At 48.1% G+C, this 26,326-nt stretch overlaps 1 protein-coding gene across 3 annotated transcripts in view; it reads right to left on the bottom strand.

Moving 5' to 3' along the window:
- FMN1 (formin 1) overlaps positions 1 to 26,326 on the bottom strand; it is a 549,096-nt gene that overhangs the window by 417,253 nt on the left and 105,517 nt on the right. The gene's annotated exons all lie outside the window — the stretch shown is intronic.

Raw genomic sequence — 26,326 nt, 5'->3', positions numbered from 1 at the left:
CCTGCAGCAACCACTCTTACATGACTACCTACAGAAATAATTTTCCTACACCAGGATCCATGCAACACATTTCAGGACAGAGGAAACAAACTGAGGTGAGTGCCTGTAGGACCTTCTATTTTTGATCTGACGTGTTTCCTGACCTGGTGAGGAGCGCTCCTTATGTCGTAGGCTCTCCTGGAAGTCTAATCGGGCAAGGGACCTGTCCCCAAGTACCTGGCTTTCAACAGCAAAGCCATCAGCTGAAGCAGGATGGGACACAGGATCTTTAGAAAGGTAGTGATGGTCCATAGAGAGTATACCTGGAATCCGACCAAGTCCTAGGAGCACGTCTTCCTGTGCCATTGGAATGCCTTCAATTCCTATTCTTTAAAGCAGACAAGGCAGGAATTTTAGAAACACGGGGAGGGAGGGACACACATCAGACTGAACAGATTCCAGGAGGACTATGGCATCTGCGGCAAAAGTTCAAATATTCCTGGACCTGGGAATAAGCCGGTCCAGTTTGTGGTTGAGTCTAGATACTAGGTCTACATCTGGAATTACCCACCAAAGGCAAAGTTGGTGAAACCCCTTCAGATGGTGGGACCACTCTCTCCAATTCAGCCATTACGGTCTTAAGAAATCTCGTTGCCAGTTTTGTACACCTGAAAATATGGGGACAGGGTCCAAACATGCAGTTCTGTTCTAATGCATTTCACTTTGTGAACATCGGCCCGATTCCTAGCGCCACCTTGGCGATTAACTGTGCTGTGGCATTATCGGACTGGACCCTGACTGGCAGTCAGATTTGCCCGGAGCTCCAGGACATAGTTCATAATCTGGGCTCTCTGGCAACCATGTCCCCTGAACAGACAGGGAATCCAGGACCCCTCCCCAGCCGGCAGGCTGGCGTCCCTAGTCAGTACCTTCCACACCAGAGGGAACAAAAGTATTTCCCAAACTCTTGCACCAGGCTGGATAGCCATAAGTCCAAGGCCAACTTTGTTTTAGTGTTCAGACATGTGGAGCGAGAACGGATCACTTAGTCCTCTGCTGTCATGGCACTGATTTCCAACAGTTTTAAAACGAGTGACATATATACACACACCAAGCTTAGAACATCTCATGGAGCACTGTTCAATTCATCATACAAAAATGGAAAAAAAAGTATGGCACAACTGCAAACCTAACTTTTCCAAAAAACTGCAAACCTACCAAGACATAGCCGTCCACCTACACTGACAGGCCGGACAAGGAGAGCATTAGAGAAGCAGCCGAGAGGCCCCTGGTAACTCTGGAGGTGCTACAGATATCCACAGCTGGGCGAATCTGTCCACAGGACAACTATTAGCCATGCACGTCACAAATCTGGCCTTTATGGAAGAGTGGCAGGAAGAAAGCCATTGTTGAAAGAAAGCCATAAGAAGTCCAGTTTGCACTTCATGCTTTCCTCTGCTGATCACCTTTATAGAGGAGATGCTCATTTCATTTTACAGTAGGACTTGGCACCTGCCCTCACTGCCAAAATGACCAATGCCTGGTTTAATGATCATGGTATCACTGTGCTTGATTGGCCAGCTAACTCGCCAGACCTAAACCCCCTAGAGAATCTGTGGGGTATGGTCAAGAGGAAAATTAGAGACAACAGCCCCAACAATGCAGATGAGCTGAAGGCCACTATGGAAGTCCAGGTTGCTTTGATAACACCCCAGCAGTGACACAGGCTGATCGTCTTCATGCCGCATTGATGCAGCAATTCATGCAAAATGAGCCCCGACCAAGTACTGAGTGCATACTATACTGTACATACTTTTCAGTAAGCCAGTGTTAATTTTGGCAGCAAATTTCAGATTGGTTTTAGTCTTGGGACTAAAATGCCATTTAGTCCTATTTTAGTCTTCTGCAATTGTTTTAGTCGTGTTCAGTCAACTAAGTCACCAGGACATTTTAGTCGACTAAAATAAATTTAGTCGACAAACTTATTTTAGTCATCTAAAATTGAATGGGTGTCGTTAAATTGTAAAGCTTTATTTAAGCATTTCTCTACAATTTCCAAACTCATTATATACTGCTGGAGTGAAAAACCGGAGTTAGACTTACCGGTAACTCTTTTTCTAGGAGTCTTCCAGGACAGCCTTTGAGATATAGGGCTCCTCCCTCCGGGACAGGAAACACGTCAAGCCAATTAAATAAAAGGTGTGGTCCTCCAGGCCCTCCTCAGTTTTACTCCAAGAACCGCCGGGAGGCTCTGAAAGACATAACACACTAACAATCATGTTAATACACATCCTCACCACTTAGTCCAATTTAAACAACTTTGGGTGGGAAGCCAGGCTGTCCTGGAAGACTCCTAGAAAAAGAGTTACCGGTAAGTCTAACTCCGGTTTTCTCATATCGTCTTCCAGGACAGCCTTTGAGATGATAAGCAAGGAGCTCACCTTGTCAGGGCGGGACCACTGCCTGGAGGACCTTACGTCCAAAAGTCTGCTCTTTATCAGACCATAAATCCAGACGGTAATGTCTTGCGAACGTTGAGTAGCTGGACCACGTTGCTGCTTTGCAGATCTCCTCCGGAGAGGCTCCAGCCCTCTCTGCCCATGATGCGGAAACCGCCCTTGTAGAGTGTGCCTTAACTAAGGGTGCCTGCTTCCCCTCTAACTCATAGGCTTTAACTATCGCCATTCGTATCCACCTGGCGATAGACGCTTTGGACGCCTTGCAGCCCTTGCGGGCGCCCGAAAAATTAACAAAAAGTGAGTCTGACTTCCTGAAGACCTTAGTGGCTTCTAAAAAAATCAATAGACTTCTCCTGACGTCTAACAAACTTAAAGATCTCGCCTCATCCTTGTCTGAGGTTGAGAAAAAAGTTGGCAAAATAATATCCTGTGTCCTATGAAAAGTGGACACCACTTTAGGAAGAAAACTAGGATCAGTCTTAAGTACTACCCTGTCCTCTAAGATTAACAGAAATGGCTCTCTGACCGAGAGCGCTTGTAGATCACTGACCCTTCTAGCTGACGTGATCGCTATCAAAAATACAGTCTTTAGTACAATCCACTTAAGTGAAGCCCCCTCTAATGGTTCAAATGGATCTTGGGTCAGAGCTCTAAGAACCAAGGCCAAATCCCAAGTAGGACAGGACTTCATTCTCACAGGCCTGGATCTAGATAGAGCCTTGAAGAAGTTCCTGACAAATGGATTCTGCTGAAGGGAGGACTGAAGGAAAACACTTAAGGCCGCCACCTGTACCTTTAGAGTGCTGATAGATAGGCCCAGTTCTACCCCTGCTTGTAGAAAATCTAGGACTGCCGGGACCCCGGGACTTGCAATCCCCTGTTCTCGCAACCAGGAATTAAACCTCTTTCCTACCTTGGCGTAAATTGCCCTAGTAACAGGTTTACGGCATTCTAACAAGGTCTTAATCACTCTCTCTGAGAAACCCTGTGACCTTAAGATTTGTTCCTCAGATACCAGGCCGCAAGCTTGAGCCTCTCTATCTGAGGGCACAGGATCGGCCCCTGGGAAAGTAAGTCCTCCCTGACTGGTAGAAACAGCGGAGGATGTACGGCCAATCTCTTTATGCTGGCAAACCAGGGTCTCCTTGGCCAAAAAGGAGCTACTAAAATGAGGTCCGTAGTTTCCGAACGGAACTTCTGCAGAACCTCCGCCACCATCCTTACGGGAGGAAAGGCGTAACACAGGCCAAACAGCCATGGATTGGCAAGGGCGTCTATCCCCCTGGCCCGATCCTGTGGGTGAACCGAAAAAAATTGTGTCACCTTCCTGTTGCCTTCTGTTGCAAATAGGTCTATTTCTGGCCTTCCCCAGCATGACACGATCTCCTCGAACACTTCCTTGTTGAGGGCCCACTCGTCCTGACCTATCTTCTGGCGACTGATAAAGTCGGCCAGGAAATTCTGGGTTCCCTTTAGGTGAATGGCTGATATTGAGGACAAATTCTTCTCTGCCCAGCAGAAGATTTTGTCCGCAATTACCTGCAGTGCAGGGCTTCTGGTTCCCCCTTGCTTGTTCAGGTAGGCTACTGCTGTCACATTGTCTGAGCGAACTTGCAGATCCCTGCCATGTAACCGGGACTGGAAGGTTTCTATAGCTTTCCAGACTGCCAGAAGTTCCTTCTGGTTTGAGGAACGACCTGTCTCTAGGTTCGACCAGGAACCCTGGGCTAAGGTTCCCTCTAGGTGGGCACCCCAACCCAGCGCACTGGCATCGGTCGTGACCACCACCGTAGCTTGTGGGGACCAGGGAAGACCCCTGTCTAGGTTGACCTGGGCCCGCCACCACCAAAGAGACCTCCTGACTGCCGAGGATAGGGGCATAACCTGATCCAGGCTCTCCTGCCTGCCATCCCAATAACGGAGCATGAGTCTTTGTAAAGGACGCCGATGATGTCTTGCCCAGGCCACCGCTGGAAAGCATGATGTCATCAACCCTAGGACTCTCATCACCTCCCTGATCTGGGCTTCCCCACCAGATTGAAGCTGGGCTACCGCCTGCTCTAGCTTGCCGATCTTCTCCTCCGGAAGAAATACTCTCATTTCCACTGAAGAAATCCTGTATCCTAAATACAGGACCTCCTGTGAGGGGGTCAGCTGGGATTTTTCCTGGTTTATCAGCCACCCCAGTGAGCGCAGGAAAACCAAGGCCTCCTGTACGTCCCTCTGCAGCTGTTGGGCCGACTGGGCTATGAACAGTAGATCGTCCAGATATGGGATCACTGTTATAGCCTTGAGCCTTAATGGGGCCAGTGCCTCTGCCAGAACTTTTGTAAAGACTCTTGGTGAGGCTGAAAGCCCGAAGGGGAGAGCTCGAAACTGGAGGTGTAACACCCCCGTGTTCAACCTCACCGCCAACCTGAGAAATCTCTGAGATTCCGGATGAATCGGGATATGCAAATATGCATCCCTGAGATCCACTGTGGCCATGTGACAGCCCTGAAACAGGAATTTGGTTACCGAGAAGATTGACTCCATCCGGAACCGCTTGTATTTTATAAATCTGTTCAGGGGACGGAGATTCAGTATTAACCTGAACTTCCCCGAAGGTTTCTTTACCACGAATACGTGGGAGTAAACCCCCAAGCCTCGCTCCTCCTGAGGTACCTGCACCATTACTTCTTGGTCCACCAGATCCCCCAGAAGAAGAGCCAAAGCCTCTGCTTTCTCTTGGTCCCTTGGTAACCTTGTTACTTGAAAGTTCGGGAGGGGAACTGAACCAAACTCCAACCTGTAGCCGTTACAAGACCTTACAAGATCTCGAATGAACGGACTTTCGGTTGAAGCTTCCCACTGTGGGAGGAACTTCCCCAGTCTTCCTCCCACCGGGACGCAGGAGTCACTGGGTTTTAGGGGAGGGTTGAGGAGGATTGAATAAGATACCTCCTCTGCCTCTTCCCTTGTGACCCGTCCAATGCTTTTTGGGGCGAACCTCCCTTTCCTGCAGGTTTTGCTGCCTGGGGCTTCGAAAAAGGCGTTTCCCTTCAGGTCTCTTTTTCCTTTCTGGGAAAGCTTTCTTCCTATCCTGCGTGCGCTCTAACGCCTCTTGCAGGCCGGGCCCAAACAAATGGTCCCCTGAAAAGGGTAATCCACACAACTTTAGTTTTGAAGCTGTGTCTCCTGACCAGGTTTTAAGCCAAACGGCCCTTCTGGCAGCGTTCACTAGTGCTGCTGATCTAGCAGCCAGTTTGACTGATTCTGCAGAGGCATCCGCTAAAAAGCCCACCGCTTTAAACAGTAGCGGAAAGGACTTCAACAGCTGTTGCCTAGAAGTACCTGCAGAAATATGTGATTGTAACTGTGTAAGCCAACACTCCAAGTTTCTGGCCACACAGGTAGCTGCTAGGGCCGGTTTAAGCCCAATGGAAGAGGCATCCCAGGCTCTCTTGAGCAGCAGATCTCCCCTCTTATCCATAGGGTCCCTGAGTGAACCCATATCATCAAAGGCCAAATCTGTCTTCTTAGAGACCTTAGCCAAGGGAGCGTCTAATTTGGGAACCTTGTTCCAGGGATGCACCGCATCCGATTCAAAAGGGAACCTCCTACTAAGGCTACCTGAAAAAAATGGCCTTTTTTCCGGTTGTTCCCACTCCAGCAGAATCGCCTCCACTAGCGACTTATGGACGGGGAATACCCTGTCTTTCATTACACTCGACCCTTGATACATCATGTCGTGTTTTGAAAGCTGGACCTGTTCTTCTCTGATCTCCAAGGTGTCATATATAGCCTTGAGGAGGTCACCCACATCATCCAAAGACAGCTTGTATCTGGCTGATCTAATGGCCTCTTCCTCCCCCTCAGATTCTGAAGTAGACTCTGTCCTAGAGGAGGCTAATGACCTGGATAACCTCTCCCTATCCACCTCCTCCTCCTGACTTGGTTCGGATAAGGAAGGCATACTCACGGCTCTGGGTAAAGAGACAGAAGGACCCTGCATCCTATCCATCATGTTTTTAAAAGATTGGAAGGTGGATGCAATCTCATCCTTTACGGATGTTAAAACATTGTGACAAGCTGCCACCGAGTCCTCTTTTACCAGGCTACTGACACAATCTGGGCAAAGCGGCTTCTCCCAACCGGTGCCTAACTTAGCCCCACACACGGCACATTTCCTTCTGGGTAAAGGTATCTGGGCTCTGTCCTGTTTAACCTAAAAACAAAGAAAAACAGGGTCCCATTAAAATACCACCCCTGACCACACCACTGTGCTTCTAGGGTCTGTTTAGGAAGTGCCCCCCTTCACCAGCAGGTTCTCCACCCCGGGAAGGTGCTACGGGTCAGAGTGACCCCCCACCCCCCAGTGTAAGTCCTGGTCTGCCCTCACCAAGCTTACCTGAGAGGTACTGGAGCCTGTTGAACCGGAGTCCACCTGCACAACCGCACTCTCCATGGTTCCTGTGTATCACTCAGTCTCTGAGCCTTCACACTGCTCCAGGCAACCCTGTAGTCACACCGCCGCGCCCAAAGGACTGGAACGGGTCCTGCGGCGCCCCCTGATGACGCGAATCCGGCGGAAGTGCGTCTCTCCCACTTCCGTACGCCAGAGCGCAAAAACTCCGCCCCGACGCCGTGCGTTCTTACGAACGCACCGCTCACAGTACCCGAACGCCGGTCGGTAGAGCGAACGTCTCCCGCCGCCTCCGACCGACAGGTACGAGCGGTTAGCGCTCCGAGGGGGAGATTGCCGCGTATCGGGGTCCCGTTCTCTCCGAACGTTTAAATGGCAGCGGGGACTGAAAGCTACCCTCTCCTCCCTTCGTTCGGACCGAGGGGTGCTAAGGGCCAGGTCCATCAAGGCGCTCTCCCCAGGTAAAACCCCTGAGAAGGAGCTCCCCTTACCAGTTCCAAGACGTGCTCCTTCCCGTCCGGCAGGAAACACAAAAACTGAGGAGGGCCTGGAGGACCACACCTTTTATTTAATTGGCTTGACGTGTTTCCTGTCCCGGAGGGAGGAGCCCTATATCTCAAAGGCTGTCCTGGAAGACGATATGAGAAAATCTAATATGTTATTTATGGTATTAAGGTATAAACCAGTGTTCATTTTTACATCAAATTTCAATTTAGTTTTAGTCCCATTTTAGTCTTGGCTAAAATGTCATTTTAGTTTTAGTCGTATTTTAGTCATCTCAATCATTTTAGTCGACTAAAATGTTTTAGTCGGTTTTAGTAGACAAACTTAACACTGCAATAAGCCAACATTTCTGTATTAAAAATCCTTTTATTGATCTTATGTAATATTCAAATTTTCTGAGATACAGAATTTTTGGTTTTCACTAGCTTTAAGCCACAATCAAAAAATAAAATAAAAGGGGGTAGGATTTTTGTACTCACCGTAAAATCCTTTTCTCTGAAGTTCATTGATGGACACAGAATCTTCATCTTGACATTAGGGTTATTTAGCTCCTTTAGGAGAGGACTAGGCAGAACATGTTAAAAACAGCAAAACTGCAAGGGGGCGGTCCTACTGGCTATAACCCCTCACTGCATCCAGCAGCTCTGTTCGTCAAAAGCAGTACAAATAGGAGGGGTGGGTGCTGTGTCCGTTAATGAACTTCAGAGAAAAGGATTTTACGGCGAGTACAAAAATTCTATTTTCTCTTTTGTTCATTGACAGACACCGCATCTTCATCTTGACCTTAGGGGCTACCCCTAGCAGTTCCAAAAAAAAATAACTCCACCCATAACAACCAGAGAGTTGCAACCTTAAACAGCCACCTGCAAAAACTTTTGGCCGAAGCAAGTATCCGAAGATGTACTCACATCAACCTTGTAAAATTTAGTGCAAGTGTGAACGGACGACCAGATGACCACCTTACACACCTGGGAAACGGACACTTGATGTCGGAAAGCCCAAGAGGCACCGATTGCCCTGGTAGAATATGCCCTTATGGCATAAGCCTGAACTACTAGCTTCTGATCAGCTGAGAAATGGTGGCAGACGAGGCCGCCAGGCCCCTCTTCGGTCCAGCCACCGATACAAACAGTGGGTCCGACCTCCAGAAAGGAGCTGTAGCAGATAGATACATCCGCAGAGCCCGACCCATGTCCAAGGAATGCAAAGCAACCTCTTTGGGGTGTGATGGCCGAGGACGTAAGGACGGAAGCACAATGTCCTCAAAGGCCAAAACAACCTTTGGAAGAAAGGAAGGCTGCAGGCGGGTAAAAGTTTGAGTGGGGGGGGGGGGGGGCATAAATCAGCCAATAATGCCTGCATGAAGCCACCAATGCGTCTGCTGCGTCCGCCCAGGGATCTTTTGACCTTTCCACAAACCTCTACCTTCCAATTGAGTCAAAAGGGCTGGAGATCCACATCTGGCATGCCCCACCTTAGGCAAAGGAGCCGAAATACATCCAGATGCAGCGATCATTCCCCTTGATCCAACATCGGACTTGCCAGTTTTCTACGCCTGGAATGTACACGGCTGACAGAACCAGCACACGCCGCTCTGCCCACCACAGGATGTGAGTGACCTCCAGTGCTGCAGCCGAGCTCCTTGTTCAGCCCTGATGATTGAAACACGCCACCGCCGTGGCGTTGTCAGACTGGATCCTGACCGGACCCCCCTGCAGCCCCTGTGACTATGTGGAGAGGGGCACAGCCTGATCGCCCAAAGTTCCAGCACATTGATCAACAGGCGGGACCCTTCCTGCGTCCAGCGACCCTGGGCCGACTGTACGCCCCAAACTCCCCCCCCCCCAACCAGTCAGGCTGGAATCCGTTGTGATCACCGTCCAATGAAGAGGAAGGAACGGCTTCCCGGACTGAAGGACCGGAGACCTCAGCCACCAGAGCAGGGAATCCCAGACTAGCTGGCTCACCCGTATTTGATAATCCAGGGACAACGGAGATTTGTCTCATTTGGACAGGATCTCCTTTTGCAAGACTCAAGTGTGGAATTGAGCATACGGTACCGCCTCAAAAGTGGCTACCACGAGACCCAGGACTTGCATGCAAGAATGCAGCAATGAGAAACCTGCGGGACACCAAAAAATGTCATCACAGCTTGAAGAGTCTGCAGCTTGTCCGAAGGGAGAAAGACTCTCGCATCTGAGGAGTCCAGAAGCAAGCCCAGGTACTCCAGGCATGGAGTCAGCACCAACACCAACTTCTGGAGGTTCAGTAACTTAGCAAACTCCCGAAGAGTTTGCATGGTGATTGCAACATCCTCCCTTAATTCTAAGGCGGAAGCTGCTCTCAGAAGGTGGTCATCCAATTAACACACGATTGTTATCCCTCGCTGCCTTAGCAAAGCCAGAATTGGGGCAAGCACCTTGGTGAAGACCCTCGGTGCCGACGCCAGGCCAAAAGGGAGAGCTACAAATTGATAGTGCTCATCCCCGACAAATCGCAGAAACCTCTGATGCTTGATGCATATGGGGACAGACAAGTATGTGTCCTTGATGTCCAGGGATGCCAGAAAATCCCCCTGATGGAGTGCGACCACTGATTGAACCGATTCCATCCTGAACTTTTGTACTTTCACAAAGCTGTTGAGGGCCTTGAGATCCAGGACCGGATGCACCCCTTCCTTCTTTGGGACTACAAACAGATTGGAGTAGAATCCCTGAAACCTTTCCGGTGTCGGTACAGGCACTATCCACCACACACAGCAGCAGGTCCTGTACTGCCCCGAACAGAGCCTCCAGACGAGCCAGAAGATGATAAAGGCTGGAGGGAAAAAAAATAAAAATCTGTTTGGCGGACAAGAAAGAAACTATCTTGTATCCTGATGAAACCAGTTGGCAGACCCACTGGTCGGAAAGTAGGGAGGTCCACCAAGCTTCAAACTCCTGAAGGCAACCCCCCACGAGAGTCGGGCAGGGGCAAACCTTCATGCGGTAACAGATTTGCTCACAGGCTTGTTCAGCTTGGGAAACCAGGGATGCTTTTATCCCTCAGCGGGCACCTTGTCAGACTGGGAACGCTTACCTCCCGACCCGGACAGATGAAAAATCCGCTTCTGAGTGGAAAAGGAGGGTCCTTGCCTACGGCGTAGCTTAACTTTCTAAAAACATTATTAATAATGTCATCCAGCGAGGCTCCAAATAGCCTCTCTCTCCCTGGAAGGGCAAATCTGCCAGTGCTTTCTTAGATGCCTGGTCCGCAGACCATCATTTCAGCCAAATCAGGCAATGTAGCACTACTGCTGATACTGAGGCTCTAGAGAGCAACAATTTAGCACATTCAGTAAGCATCTGTGACACGAGGGCCGTGGCCAACACTGGCCGCAATGCTAACCCAACCCCCGTAAATATGGAGCGGCGACCGCCTCGGCCCTCCTGTCGACAGGGTCCTTGAAAACAGGGGTCCCTTCCACCGGAATCGTGGTTACCTTATTTAACCTGGATACCGGGGGGGTCAACAATCAGAGATGTCTACTTCTTCAGGAAACTCTCCTCAAAAGGGGTAAGGCACCGCCATGCGTGTCGGGACTGAAAAGGCCCGCTGCGGTCTTCCCCACTCCTTGTAAATAAACTTATCAAAATAAGTTGGGTAAGGAAACACCTTAGCCGTGCAGGCCGGCTTGTGGGACCCAAAAGGGACCGGCACCTCTGTAGATGTCCCCGCCGTATCCTCCATTTTTTGGGTATCCCGCACCACTGTGAGTGCTTTTTCCTGCTCTGACCCAGACACCAAGTCATTCTCACTGTCCGAATGGTCCTGGTCCGCATCCTATGTCAGAACAGGGGCCACCTGCCACAAGCAGGACCAGAATCTGAATCAGAGCTTTCCCCAGAAGATGTGGGGGGAGGGGCCATTTTTACCCCCCCCCCCCTGTGCCCGCATGACGCCTCCACCCTGGCAACAAAGGCCTTCAGGACCACTGACAGAGCGTTCATGGGCATGTCACCACTTAGGGACTTAAGGCAAGTCACACAAAAATGTACACCCTCCTAGCTGCCACAGACTGAGGGGCCCCCTGCAAGACTCACCACCCTGACACAGGTACCGCGCTGTGCTGTTGCTGTCTGCTCTCCCCTGTGTCAGCCACGGGGTGTTCTGTGTAAAAAGGTGCGCTGTTCTAGAAGGAAACAAGCACCCATCGCCAGAGGCAAAACAAGCTGAGGTTACTAGAAAATGGCCGCCAGCCGCCTCAGCAAGAAACATCTGAGGGTGCCGGGAAAATGGCCGCCGGACCTCCAGAAAATGTCCGAAAGGAAGAAACTGGCTGTGGCTACGGGAAAATGGCAGCACGGCGGCCTCACCACATGGCATACACAGCCAAAACCCCTCCATGGCTCAGAAACAGAAGATGACGAGCAGACCCCCAACACCCAGCGCAGCCCCCCCCAGGACCCGCGGCAGGTATGTGCTCTGCACTCCCATGTGCACAGTCACACAGCGGCCCATAGCATGGAGAGAAGGCAAGGGACAGGGACAGAAGAAAGGGAGAGAGAGACCCCCCCCTAGTCGTCCTCCCAGGGAATGGCCAGCTGCTCCATTCTGCCGAGACAGGTAGAATCATACTTACCCCTCCTGTAGGGACTGCTGGACGCATTCCACAGATAGAACATGCAAAAAAATCCAGAAAGTCGACAAAACAGAGATTTCACCGCTCCAAGTCAAAACCACTGACAGGCTGCTAACTCTCCAAGTAGATAGGGGTTCCAGGTGCAGGCTGATTGCATAAGCCAAATGTGTAGAAACGTGTAGAAACAGAACGAAATGAGCTATGAGTAAGCGCTGTTTGTAGCGTGAAACGCGTCAGAAACTTTGTCCAAAAATCATTTTTTGTTCCTTTTTGCTGTGATGTTTTGTTCAATGGAGTTTTGCACTTGAAGAAATAAAAGCATCTAATTTTTACACAATCCGGAGTGCGGCTATCCAGAGTTTCGTTCTGTTTCTACACATTCCACGGATAGACCCATCACTCGAGCAGTACGGGGTGGCTGTTGGCCACGGCACACTGACACGGACAGCAGTAGCCCGGTCATACGTGTGCCCCGGAGCATATAGCTTACCGGCTGCCCCTGGATCAGACGGCGGATGTTGTGGCTGACCCAGCACGTAGCTAAGGTCTGCTCACGCTCGAAGGTCAGGCTGGGGAGACTACCAGGATCTATATTATCCAGCCTGTCACCCAGCCTGGCTGTTGATTGTAGATCACAGGAATCAAAAACGCAGAAAAAAAAAAAAAGAAAAAAAAAATTCCAGGACCCACCTTCTACACTAGAAAAAAAAAAAAAAAAAAAAAAAACTTGAGCTGCTGGATGCAGTGTGAGGGGTTATAGCCAGTAGGACTGTCCCCTGGGTAGTACTGTGCAGTTCTGTCGTTTTTAACATGTTCTGCCTAGTCCTCTCCTAAAGGGGCAATATAACCCTAAGGTCAAGATGAAGATGCTGTGTCAGTCAATGAATGAAAAAAAAAAAAAAAAAGGCTTGAAATATATCACTGTGTAACGCATCTTAAAATATATAGGGCTACTATTGCACTAATGTACCAAAATTTCAAGTTACATAAATAAAAAGCAGCAACTTAAAGCGGACCTCCAACCTAAAGTGGAAGTTCGGCTCATCAGAAATCCTCCCCCCCTCAGGTGCCACAATTGGCACCTTTCAGGGGGGAGGGGGGTGTAGATACCTGTATAATCCAGGTATCTGCACCCACTTCTGGGAATAGCTAGCCACAGATGACGCGCGCGCCCCCCGGTTGTGTTCTGGGAAACAGTTCCCAGGACACAACGGGGACCAGTAAAGAAGCACATCGCGACTTGCGCATGCGCAGTAGGGAACAGGGCAGTGAAGCATCAACGCTTCACTTCCAGATTCCCTGACAGAGGATGGCGTTGGGGGCAGCAGAGAGAGGAGCGATTGCTCTTCATCTGTTGTCAACATCGCTGGACCCTGGGACAGGTAAGTGTCCATTTATTAAAAGTCAGCAGCTGCAGTATTTGTAGCTGCTGACTAAGGGCCGGTTCACACTGCGGGCGATGAGGCGACACGACTCGCCTCGCCGCTATCTTACAAGTCGCCCCCATTCTGTACAATGGAACCGTTCTGAGAGGAGCGACTCGAGTCGCTCCGACTCAGAAAAAAGGTTCCTGTACTACTTTCGGGCGACCTCGGGGCGACTTGCATTGACTTCTATACAGAAGTAATCTGCAAGTTGCCGCTGAGGTCGCGGCAGGTCGCGGCGAGCAAGTCGGTGTCGCCTCCTATCGCCTGCAGTGTGAACCGGCCCTTAATATTTTTTGTTTAAAGGTGGCACTCCTCTTTAATGTGGGATACACAACACAAATAAAAAAAAAAAAAAAAAAAAAAAAAAATAGAAAAGCTGTGCTAAATAGTTCCAATTGAAGTAAGCAAAATCCTTGAATGTTCAGAATAAATATTTCAATTCCACATCTGAGGATGAAGCCGGCTGGCTTTTTTATTTACGCGAGTTTTAAACAAATCTATGCAAGTGCGTTGATTTTTATACTTAAGGGCAGACAGCATTACACTATGGCAAGTTTTTCTGGGTCCTTTACGGAATGGGACGAGACCGGACTCCACATTCTGTGGCCAATTCTCCATACAACCATCTGTGCTCGCACAAGGCCTTGGCTGGGCTATAGCCACATGCCTGGTTTACTTGCTTTCTGGTAAGCAAGTTTTTCTTAAGGTGGCGCTTCACTTATATGACGTGAATCACTGTGGTGTCGCTGTGAGAGGGATCTTCGTATATCATCCTCACATATGGAATTGATTTTGCATGCTTCAATTGGGATTATTTAGCACTGCTTTTCTAATTTTTTATAAAATATATGGAGTTTCACTTTTTGAATTTAATTACTAAAATAAATGAACTTTTTGATGATATTCTAAAATTTGAGATGAAGCTGTATATAAAATGACTAGACATTTAAAACCATTAGTACTGGTTATATTTGACAAGGGTTTGAGATCCTAAAGAATATCTAATACAAAATCGAATTATATATTGCAGCTGACCAGTACATGTGTGGTGTCCGCATTTTTATTTCAGCATCAAAAACATTTCAGCAACTACAGATCGTACACGACGACCTTACCAGAAATGGTGTCCTGGTCGCTCTCTATGAGCTGAAAAGAAAGTGAAAAACACCCTTAGGCTCGGTTCACACAGGGGGCGACACGAGGCGACACGACAGGGGCGACACGAGGCGACACGACTTGCCGTGCCGCGACCTGACAAGTCGCCCCCGTTCTGTACTACGGAACCGTTCTAAGAGGAGCGACTCGAGTCGCTCCGACTTAGAAAAAAGGTTCCTGTACTACTTTTGGGCGACCTCGGGGCGACTTGCATCGACTTCTATACAGAAGTCATTTGCAAGTCGCCGCTGAGGTCGCGGCAAGTCGTGTCGCCTCGCATCGCCCCCTGTGTGAACCGAGCCTTACCCTTCTTGCATAAAATAATTTACCAAATAAAAGGAGATAAAGAAATACAGGATATGTTTGATGTTCAACCTGTGTAAAAACCATGGCTCCCTCAATAGCTACAATATAAGAAAAAAAGAAAAAAAAAAGTGTGCAGCCATGAAGGGACAAAAAAGTGTTATTTGCAGAATTACATGGTGAAAACAAAGGGCACAAAGCCTGAAAAGAGGAAACCAAAGCAGCCAGTGCATCCCAGCACTGCTACGGTGCAATAAGGTTTACAGATGCTTTAAGTAGGACATTATTTTCAATCATTAGTATGTTCGGAAAACCTAACTGTTCCAACCAAATCATGTTAAGCTAGCTGGGCAGCTACCAAACAGCTCACCAAGAACAGACATGTACAGACGGGTACTTGACGAGAGAGGGAGTGCTTGGCTTGAAGATTGCAATTGCAGACAAGCACACAAGTTCACTGAATCAGAGAAAATCCAAACCGACAGAGGAACCTGCACACAAGGAAGTCTGACCGCTTACAGGGGCCAATTACGTAATGATGCAGACAGAGCAACAAACATCAGGCAACGGGGTGGAAGAAATAATGGAAAATCTTCAAGAAAATGTAACCGCTGCACTATTAAGCATGGACCCAACAGAGCTCTCACAAAAAGGTGGGGTGTGTAGATGGATGTTTTTTAATGTCACCGGATTATAAAGCAGTGTTCATGAAAGATATCTAGGGTAAACATGCTACTTTTCAGATTATCTCAAAAGCTATTACGCCCAGCAGATTAATAAAAAACAAAACAAAAAAAAAAACACTCAAATCAATGCATTATGCAGTCATGAAATAATTTTTAAAGGCAACTGGTGTGATCGCCTGAATTTGTCGTGATATCAGCTTTGTGTAAGATATACACAGGGCTTTTTTTTCAGCAGGAACTAGGGGGAACTCTGTTCCACCACCTCTGACTCAGGTCTTCGGCTCCCTGCTCACCACTATTACTTGGTAACACTGAAGTCCAGCTTCTGCATTTAGAAGCGATAGCTTATCTCCCAGTAGCACACACAGGTCAGAGTGCCAGACAGGGACAAGGGAGATACAGAACAGCTACCCAGGGTTCAGTGCAGTCATGGGCAGGAGAGGGTGCGTGGTAGGGTGCGCCCTCTGAGGTCTCCATTTTTTTCCCTGGTGACCAGTTGTTGATGCTCCTACTGCATGATCTCCCTTGCAAGTGACTATAGTATAGTATGCTGGGAGGTACTACAGCCAGATAGGTTCAACTTAAAGTGTTTGTATACTAATTTTTTTTAACTTTTACCTACAGGAAAGCCTAGAAGGCGGCTTAACTGTAGGTAAAAAAAATCTCCTAAACCTGTACGGTTTAGGAGATATTCCCCTCGGTATGCGCCGCTGACTGCAGCGGCGCATGCGCACAAGGGGATTCTCGGCTGAAAGTCCGGCAGTGGCCGGACACGGCCGGGATGTAATCTCCTGCGCGCATGCACGGGAGTGACGATATCGCGGCTCCGGCCACTCACAGCGCCGGAGCCGCGATACCCGGAAGAAACGGGCCAAATGTCGGACTAGCTCATTATGCCTTTTGCTTTGCAGGTGGTTAAAAAAAAAAAATTAGCGGGTTTACTACCGCTTTAATATTGCAACAAAAGGTAAGACATATGATAGATGTGGGAGCTTTTAACCACTTCCCGCCCACGGCTGTCATATGAGGTTCTGGGCTTTCAGTGGGAATATCTGAATGATGCTAGCAGCCACAGGCATCATTCAGATATCCTTTTTTTTCAGCCAGAGATTCTGTGCACCATACGAACGATCATAGCAGCAGTTTCGCTGCTTGATCGTTCTTATAGGCGACGAGAGGGGACATCCCCCCTCCCGTCACCATTCGGGGGTTTTCCGGGCTCTCCCCTGCCATCAGAGACCCGGAGAAAGAACCGGGCGGCGCCGGATGAGGACGATAGAGATTTCCAGTGACCAGATGGTCACCAGTCATCTCTATGACCGTCGGAGGCCCGAGCGCGATGTTATGACATCACGCCCGGGTTCCCGGAAGTAAAAGCCGCGATCTGTGAAATTTTCATGATCTCATGCTTTCCAGCCTGGAGGAGAGATGTGGGGTCTTACTGACCCCATCTCTCTCCATAAAGAGGACCTGTCACATAGATTCTTATTACAAGGGATGTTTACATTCCTTGTAATAGGAATAAAAGTGATAAAAAAAAAAAGTTGTAAAAAATAAATAAATATCAATTTTTAAAACGCCCCTGTCCCCAGTAGCTTGTGCTCAGAAGTGAACGCACACGTTAGTCCCACCCACGTATGTAAAACGCCATTCAAACGACACGTGGGGTATCGCCACGTGCGTTAGAGCGCAAGCAACAATTATAGCTCTAGACCTCCTCTGTAACTCTCAATATGTAACCAGTAAAAAAAAATGTAAAGCGTTGTCTATGAGGATTTTTAAGTACTGAAGTTTAGCATCATTCCATGAGTGTGCGCAATTTTAAAGCATGACATGTTAGGTATCTATTTACTTGGCGTAATATCTTTCACATTATACAAAAAAATTGGGCTAACTTTACGGTTTTGTTTTTTTAAATCATAAAACTTTTTTCCTTAAAAAATGAGTTTGAAAAATTGTTGCGCAAATACTGTGCGAGATAAAAAGTTGCAATGACCGCCATTTTATTCCCTAGGGTGTCTGATACATACATACATACATACATACATACATATATATATATAATGTTTGGGGGTTCTGAGTAATTTTCTAGCAAACAAAGTCAGCGCCAGAAGTTTGTCAGAGATTTCTGGTGACCAGATGGTCCCCGGCAATCCCCATCTTTGGAGGCCTGGGCATGATGTTATGACATCACGCTCAGCCTGGCAGTTGTAAATACTGTTGTGTAATCAGCAGGAAGGGCCGAGATCAGGTTTTTTTTTTTTCCCCTTTTTTTTTATCTCAGCCTTTCTTGCCTAGAGGAGAGATGTGGGGTCTTATAGACCTCGACATGTTTTTTTTATTTTTTATACACTTTTTTGAACTGTAAACTGTAACAACTGTAACGGTTCGGGTCTCTCAAAATGCGATGGCATCTTGGGAGACCCTGTGTTAGTGTGCCTAGCCTGTGAAATGCTGTACCCTACGCTAATACTTCACTAGTGTGTGGTAGCGTTCAAAACACTCACCAAGGCAAAGACCAGGATTGCCAGGACAGCGTGGACAACAACAACGGGTGTCACGCCTAAATCCGCACTTGGTACACAGACACGACATCTTTTTTGGGGGGCTCGTTGGGTAGGGGTACTTGGGAGGACATAAGAATAGTGCCTCATGCAGCCGGCTTACTGCATTTGGTTGGGAATGGTGAGGTGCAGAACCGTCTGGATACAGAAGCTCTGTGACAACCTCTCTTTGGAAGAAAAGAAAGGTTAAAGTCCCGCCTGAAGTTTTGTATAGCACAAAAGCATTCAGCAAAGCCAATTGAAATAAGTAAGCAGACACTTTTTTGTACCAGCGTCTGGCCTTACGGGAAGCTAGATACGGCGCCAACAACTGGTCATTGAGGTCCACCCCTCCCATATTTTTGTTCATTCATGGACACAGAGGGGTTTCTCCACAATACCAGTCGCCGTAGAAATTTGGACCGTCGTGTCTGCATGAAGGGAGGTAAGAACGAAAACATTCTTATTATCCCTCCACTTCATAGCGAGCAAATTATTACACCGATAGCAGGCTCTCTCCCCCAGCCTAAGACAGGAATCTACAAGCCGCTGGGGAAAGCCCCGGCGATTAGGTCGCACGGTGCCACATGCTCCAATCTGATTATCAAACAAGTGACTAAACAGTGGCACGCTGGTGTAATAATTGTCCACGTACAAGTGGTACCCCTTTCCGAATAAGGGTGACACCAATTTCCACACTATCTTGCCAGCGCTTCCTATGTAGTCAGGGCAATTCTCCGGCTCTACGTAACTATCTTTACCCTCATAAACCATAAAGCTCCATGCATAGCCTGTGGCCCTGTCACAGCACTTATAGAGCTTGACCCCGTATCTGGTACGCTTGTTGGGAATGTATTGTTTGAATGACAAGCGACCAGTAAACTTAACCAGGGACTCATCAACGCAGACAACTTTTTGGGGAGTAAACAAGTCTGCAAAACGTTGGTTGAAGTGGTTTATGAGGGGCCGAATTTTGTAGAGCCGATCGTATTCAGGGTCTCCACGTGGACGACAAAGTTCATTGTCACTGAAGTGCATGAACCGCAAGATCTGCTCGTATTGTTTCCTGGACATGGAGTTAGAGAACACGGGCATGTGGTTAGTCGGATGCGTGGACCAATAAGCCCGCAACGTCATGAATTTATGTGTGCCCATGTTGAGGGAAAGGCCCAGAAAGGTCTTAAATTCGGAAACTGTAACTGGTTTCCAATCTCTGACGGCAACTGGGGATTAGCGGCGATGTGTTGACCAGCATATAAATTGGTTTGGTCCACAATAGATCTATAGAGATCTTCCGTGAAATACAGAGAATAAAAATCGAGTGGCGTAAAATCATCTGTATCCACCTGAATACCGGGTTGGGCAGTGAATGGGGAAAGTACTGGTGCTGCAGAAGTGGTGGGCAACCAATCAGGATTGGCGAATTCTGCAGGAAGGGCACTATGGGAACGACGGGCCTGCCTTTGTCTTCTTGGTGGCAGCGGGACACTACTTGTGCTTGCCATCTCGCCAGCTTGAACTGCACTTATGGGACTCGCCACGTCAGCACGTGATACTGCAGTGCTGGATGTACGTCCAGGGTGTACTAGGCCGCTGGTGCTTGCCAGTTCACCAAAAAGGATGAGCGGCGCTAGTACTGGCTCTATACTCCATACGAGGGACTTGCGGTTCCTGCACCTCAACAACATCAGAAGATCGGGGTCGGGTACGCCTGACGTTAGCAGGGACCTCTTTTTCGTCATCAGAGCTATCTGACATGGAGGCGCTGTCCTCTACAGGTTCGTATTCTGCGCCTGAATCTGACAGATCAGTGTCTTCCTCTTCACTATCTGTCATGCTCAGAAACGTGTATGCCTCTTCACTAGTGTACCTTCGCTTTGCCATTTTGGGCTCTAAATTTAGGGGTACAGTAGTGAGACTCACAGGTAAAAAAGCACCTAGCCTGTCAGCGACTGTATAAAACGCTACAAAAAAAAACTGTTAGCGATCGCAGGAATCAAGCCTGACTCTGCGAACGCTGCAGTTATGTGTGTTGTGTTTTGTAAGTGACAGTGATCGATCGATACTGCACTTGGGTGGGGTGGGCTGGGCTGGGCAGAGGGGCAAAACGCAGGTGCTAGCAGGTATCTGGATTGATCCTGCTAACAATGCATTTTTTTTAGAACCCTAAATTGCTGGGCACGCTAGTATAGATCAGATCAGATATTGATCTGTTCGGATACTATACCACTAAGGGAGGTGTATGCTTTGCGTGTGGGTGTTAGCGGTACTGGCACTAACCTAGCACTGCCTGGGGTGACGCAGACCCTTTCTGACCCTAAAACCAAATTTATATCACCCGCCGGGTGATCAGGGGGTTAAACCTTTATTAGGTAATAAATGGCGGGTGCCCTGATGCTATAAAAAGCGAACTACCTAACTAGCGTCACCCGTAACACTTATACAGTGATCACTGGTGAAAGGGTTAACTAAGGGCAATCAGGGGGTTAAAACCTTTATTGGGTATTTATATGGGGGTACCTGAAGCTTTATAAAAACCTGACGGGGAACCTAAATAACTAAATAACTGGCTAACCAGCGTTACCAGTGACACTTATGCAGCGATCGCTGGTGAAAGGGTTAACTCTAGGGGTAATCAAGGGGTTAAAACCTTTATTAGGTTATATATCGGAGTACCTAACGCTATAAAAACCTGGCGTTGAACCTAAAAAAAAAAAAAAAAAACTAGCTTCCTAGCGGGACCAGTGACACTATTGCAGCGATCAGAAAAACGATCGCTTAGTGACACTGGTAAAAGGGGGTGAAAGGGTTAAACCTTTATTGGGGGGGGTAGGGGGCTACCCTGGACCTAAAGGGGCCTAACACTAGCTGCCCTGACACTTTTTACAGTCACAACTGACACTAAATGTAGTGATCAATAAATAAATGAACACTGCATTAGTGACACTGTGACTGGGGAGGGGCGGGGGGGTGATCGGGGGTGACTGGGGTGAAATGTGTGCCTATGTGTACCTATGTGTCAGTGGACTGTTGGTGCACTTGTATGTCTTCACTCAGCGCTGTCCGGTCAAAAAGACCGCCACGAGGAGTGCGACATCACTTCCTCCTCCTGTGTTTACATTTTCACAGGGGAGGGAGTTAGTCACTGGCCAGGAGCGATCGAGAGGGGATGGCCAGAAACCAACGGCCATCCCCTCATCACGGATCGCTCCGGCAGCAAACGGGACCGCCGAATCCAGCGGGAGGTGGTCCGATCGGACCCCCCCACCCGCTGGAAGGCAGGCACGTACAGTTACGTGCTTGTGCCTGCCTGTGTCATTGTAATGACGTACAATGGCTATACGGTGGTCCTTAAGTGGTTAAAGAAGAGCAGGTCTCTGTCCTTACATGACTGGATGCATCAAACCCTGAAAGATTCAGCCAGGGTTTTCCCGGTTCACAGGGCACTGGTGAACTCTTTTTTTTTTTTTGTTAATAAAGAAGAAAAAAAGAGCGGGTGGAACCAGAGAACAAATTTTTGTTTCCTAAAAGTATGAAGAGGAGATTTCCCTTCAGTGAGGATCCCACCTGTGACTGGAACAAAGTACCCAAGGTAAAAGCAGCTTTCCCCCGGTGCGCAAAATAAACAGACCTCGCCTTTGAGGACATGGGTGCCCTTAAGGAGCCCATGGACAAAAGTATGGAGGTGCTGTTAAAAAGGTCACGGGAAGTCGCCATGACCAATTTAAAGCCTGCTATGGCCCCAAAAACAGTGGCTCACAACCTGGAGATCTGGCTGGAACAATTGCAAGGGCATTTAGAAAGTGGGACCTCTAGGAAGGAAATCTTGGATTCCCTTCCTATGCTGCACAAAGCAGCAGGTTATATGGCAGATGCTTTTGCAGAGTCGGTCAAGATTTCAGCAAGGACTGCTGCTCTTGTGAAATCATCTCACAAGGCACTATGGTTAAAATCCTGGTCAGGGGATCCAGCGTCAAAAAGGTGAGGTTATGTGGTATCCCCTTTGAAGGAGACCTTCTGTTTGGGCAGGATCTATAAATGGTTCAGGAACGCACTGTGGACAATGGAGGCCTTCCCTGTTAAAACTAAAAAGGCACCGGGAAAATGCTTTTTTTGTCCCCAAAGACAGGGACAGTCGCAAGGACAGACCGCTAAGGGGTCAGCTCCTAAGAAACAGCGGACAGGGGGAAAACAGAAAGGCAATCTGTTTTCCTCTTCTAAGAAAACCACTAAGTCCCAGTGATGTGGTACCCATGGGGGGGGGGGGGGGGTAAGGCTGGGGCAGTTCCTCCCACAGTGGGAAAGAATTACCCCAAATACTTTTACCCTGAGGATAATCAGGGAGGGTTATCAAATACAGTTCAAGCACACTCTGCCTACGAGGATGTGTGTGACCAAACCTCCCAAAGATCCTCAGAAGGCGACGGCCTTGCTGTCACAAATTGGCGATTTGGTAGACCAGAGGGTTCTAGTTCCAGTGCCAACACAGGAAGTAAACCACGGTTTCTACTCGTATGCGTTTGTAGTGAGAAAACCATCAGGCAAATTCCGCTTAATTTTGAATGTGAGGTTACTAAACGAATGGGTAACATACAAAAAAATTCCAGATGGCAACAATTTTTACAGTAAGGTCAAGCCTTCCACCAGGTTGTTTCATGGCCTCCCTCGATCTGAGGGATGCCTACCTGCACATCACCATTCACGAGGACTCTCAAAAATATTTTAGAATAGCGATTCAGTGGGGAAGGCAGACTTCCGACACTTCCAGTTCAGAGCCATTGCCATTCGGCCTATCATCCTCCCCCAGGATATTTACAAATGTCCTGGCGGAAGCATTGGCTCCCTTGAGGCTGAAAGGAATTGCGGTCATACCATACTTGCACGACTTTATTCTTCGCCCCCTCAAAACTCCAACTTCAGGGAGACCAAAGGGTAGCCATGTCCTGTCTAAAAAGACTAGGGTGGTTGATAAACGAAGAAAAATCACACCCGATTCCAACACAGGCCATACAGTATCTGGGTTTCCTGGTAGACTGACAAAAAAATCTTCCTCACAGAGAAAGCAGAAAGGATGAAGACGATTGCAATCTTTCTGCAAAACAATCGGGCAATTTGCCTCCTCTCAGCCATGTCGGGGCTGGGTCTGTTGGTGGCAAACATTCCTGCGGTTCCTTGGACAGGGGCCCACTTCAGGTGCCTGCAGGCCAACATCCTGAGCAGCTGGGACGGAGCACAAGAATCCCTAGACTCGACTATCCACCTATCTTCAAAGACCAGAAAGTCCCTATGTTGGTGGAGAAAAGAGATTAACCTAGTACAAGGTCTTTGGTGGTCTCCTCCAGTGTCTGTCCGCATCACTGGAGGAGACCAGTGCTTGGGGCTGGGGGGCCCATTTGGGGGTCAAAAATAGCCCAAGGATGTTGGAGGAAAGCACAATCCCAAAGGTCGGCTAATTGGATAGAGTTGCAGGCGATCTGAGAAGCATTGAAAGCATTTTCCAGAGATCTGAAGGATCACCACATACAGGTCCTCTCGGACAGCATGGTAGTAGTCTATCTAAAACAAGGAGGAACGAGATGCCCGTCCTTAATCAGGCCAACAAGTACGATCTTGTATTGGGCCGAGAAAAACCTAGGTTCGATCTCGGCAGTCCATCTGAAAGGGGTGGACAACCATCTGGCAGATTTTCTGATTCGACACCAAGTGTGCGAATCAGAATGGTCCCTGAACGGGGAAATCTTTCAGCTGATGCAGTGCAGAAGTGGGGTGTCCCAGAGGTGGATCTGTTCGCCAGCAGAACACCCAAATTCCAGTATACTTCTCACTAGAGAGGGAAGCAGGGGCCAAAGGGATAGACGCTTTGCCATAAAATTGGACGTTTTGCACTTGCTACGCCTTTCCCCCATTCAAACTGATTACTCTAGTCCTGAGGAAATTTCTTCGGGAACGAACCACAATGATATTGGTGGTTCCATATTGGCCAAAGAGACCATGGTTCTCAATGCTGCTGGGCCTGTCAGAAGAGCCTCACCTCATGCTGCCCGAGAGGGAGGATCTCCTGTCCCAGGGCCCAGTTCTGTTGCCAGAAATACAGACCCTGAAATTAATCGGCCTGGTGTCTGAGGAAAGCCTCTACTTGCACTAAAATAAATGCACCGTTTATTTTACATGCAGGTAAAAAATTGGGGTCCCAAGCTTCAAAAAAAAACACAATTGCGAAGTGGATTAAACAGGCTATTCTGGAAGCTTACAAATTTATGAAAATGGAATGTCCTTGTGTACACTGCTCCTTCACCACTCCAAAGATGCTGCTGCTAGCAGGACTTTTTACCATCCTGCCAGCGCACCGCTCCAGTGTGAAAGCCCTCGGGTCTTTCACATTGGAGACACAGCGGCGGCTCTTTCAGGGAGCTTCGCAGGTGCTATTTTTAGCTCTGTAGAGCCTCCAAAGCGCCGCAGTGCGAAAGGGATCTTATAGTCTGGGACCTGACAGTAGCTCCCCACCACCCTCCCAAGGGCCCATGTGGTTGGAACAGATAAGCCAGTGGTGTGCATGTCTGGAACTAGCAGATGGTGACAGAGTGTCAAAGAGAGGAAAGAGTAAGCAGTGAGTCAAAGCAGCCATGCGAGTGGGATCAGACCTAGGACCTAGGCTTGAGGCCATGTGGCAAAAGTGAGCCAAGAGGCTGATGTTTTGTTTTGAGATTTTAACTACTTCCCACCCAGACAATGTATATATATGGCCGGGGGGGGGGGGGGGGACCTCCCCCTTCTGACTGGATCAGGAACGTTGTTAAGAAGGAGGGGGATCGTGCCCGCACAGCGGCGCAATCCCGATGCTCTCGTGTCACCCGGACATGGCGCATCTCGGATCGGCAGGAGGGCTCGGTGATTGGCCCTCCTGATCACATGGACGGCCGTGTCCAATCACAGCTGTCATGTGATGTAAACAAACAGCCAGTTGCTAGGCAATCGGCTCTTCTCACACGGAAGTCGTCGATGAGGAAAGTAGAGCAGATCGCTGCAGCCGGCTGGTGATCAGCGAGTATGAGCTGTTTTTTACAGCTTTTTACTTACTGATCACTAGTACAAAAACACGCGTCCCCCCAAAACACGTGTCCCCAAATAATAAAAAACACATGTCCCACTAAAATCACACATCAATGATTATCTGCACACATCTGTACATGATCATTTGCGTACATATGTCCGTGATCACACAAACCATTATACACTTAACTGAATTTTTTTTTACCAGACACATGTAGCAGAATACATTTTGGCTCAAATTTAATGACAAAATTTGATTTTATTGGATTTCTTTTAAAATAGAAGAAAATCGTTTTTTTTTCCAAATTTACGCTCTTTTTTTCGCTTACATCACAAAAAATAAATGAAAAATTGAGTCGTGAATAAATACCACCAAAATAAAGCTCTATTTGTGCAAACAAAATGATAAAAATTTCATTTGGGTACAGCCTAGCATGACAACGCAATTGTCATTGAAGATGCAAGAGCGCTGAAACTGAAAGTTGGGCTGGGAAGGAAGGGGGCGAAAGTGCCCTGTAATGTAGTGGTTAAAATGATGGTGGAAACCCCTACTGATTGTGTGTGTGTATATAGTTCTAGGGATGGTTGGCTTATTTTTAGTAAAAAAAAAAAAAAAAGAAGTTCACGTACAAACGCTGCCCAAAACAAATGCAGGGCAGTGCATTCACATAAGTTATTGTAACACGTATTATAATGCCCATTATGATACACATTGTGGGAAACCCTTGGCTTGCATCCTCCATTACTCAGAAGAACTAGCACTGCCTTAAAATTAGAAATAGAAGCAGTATGTCAACAACCTGGCTTGGATACGCAGAGAGCCATCATAGCCAGGATGCTGCAATGTGATGTTACAGCCAAACATCAGAGACTGCAGACATTCCTCCCATTCTGCAAGATTTCTTCTATCCAGTGACTGGAAATCCTTACACCCGACTGCTTATTCTTATTAATATCTACTGGTCACCCTTCACTAATCAGCTTTGAACTTCGTCACATGGGCTGCCAACATAGACTCAACATGAAACAACTGTTGCCACAAATCCCATAAAATCTCTGGCAAACATTTACAGAACAGCCAGGTACTCAAATGCTAGGTTATTCTCCAACTTCCGGACTAAACAAACATGTAAGTAAATATTTACAGCTCCTCAGTTCTGCACACTGCTGTAGTCACACCAAAGTAGTACTGGA

The sequence above is a fragment of the Lithobates pipiens genome, unplaced genomic scaffold (genome assembly GCF_037356315.1).
Source record: "Lithobates pipiens isolate NorthernLeopardFrog02 unplaced genomic scaffold, aLitPip1_a1.2 Scaffold_30, whole genome shotgun sequence".
NCBI lineage: Eukaryota > Metazoa > Chordata > Amphibia > Anura > Ranidae > Lithobates > Lithobates pipiens.
The sequence above is the reverse complement of the archived record's forward strand: the minus strand, read 5'-3'. Positions and strand labels throughout refer to the sequence as shown.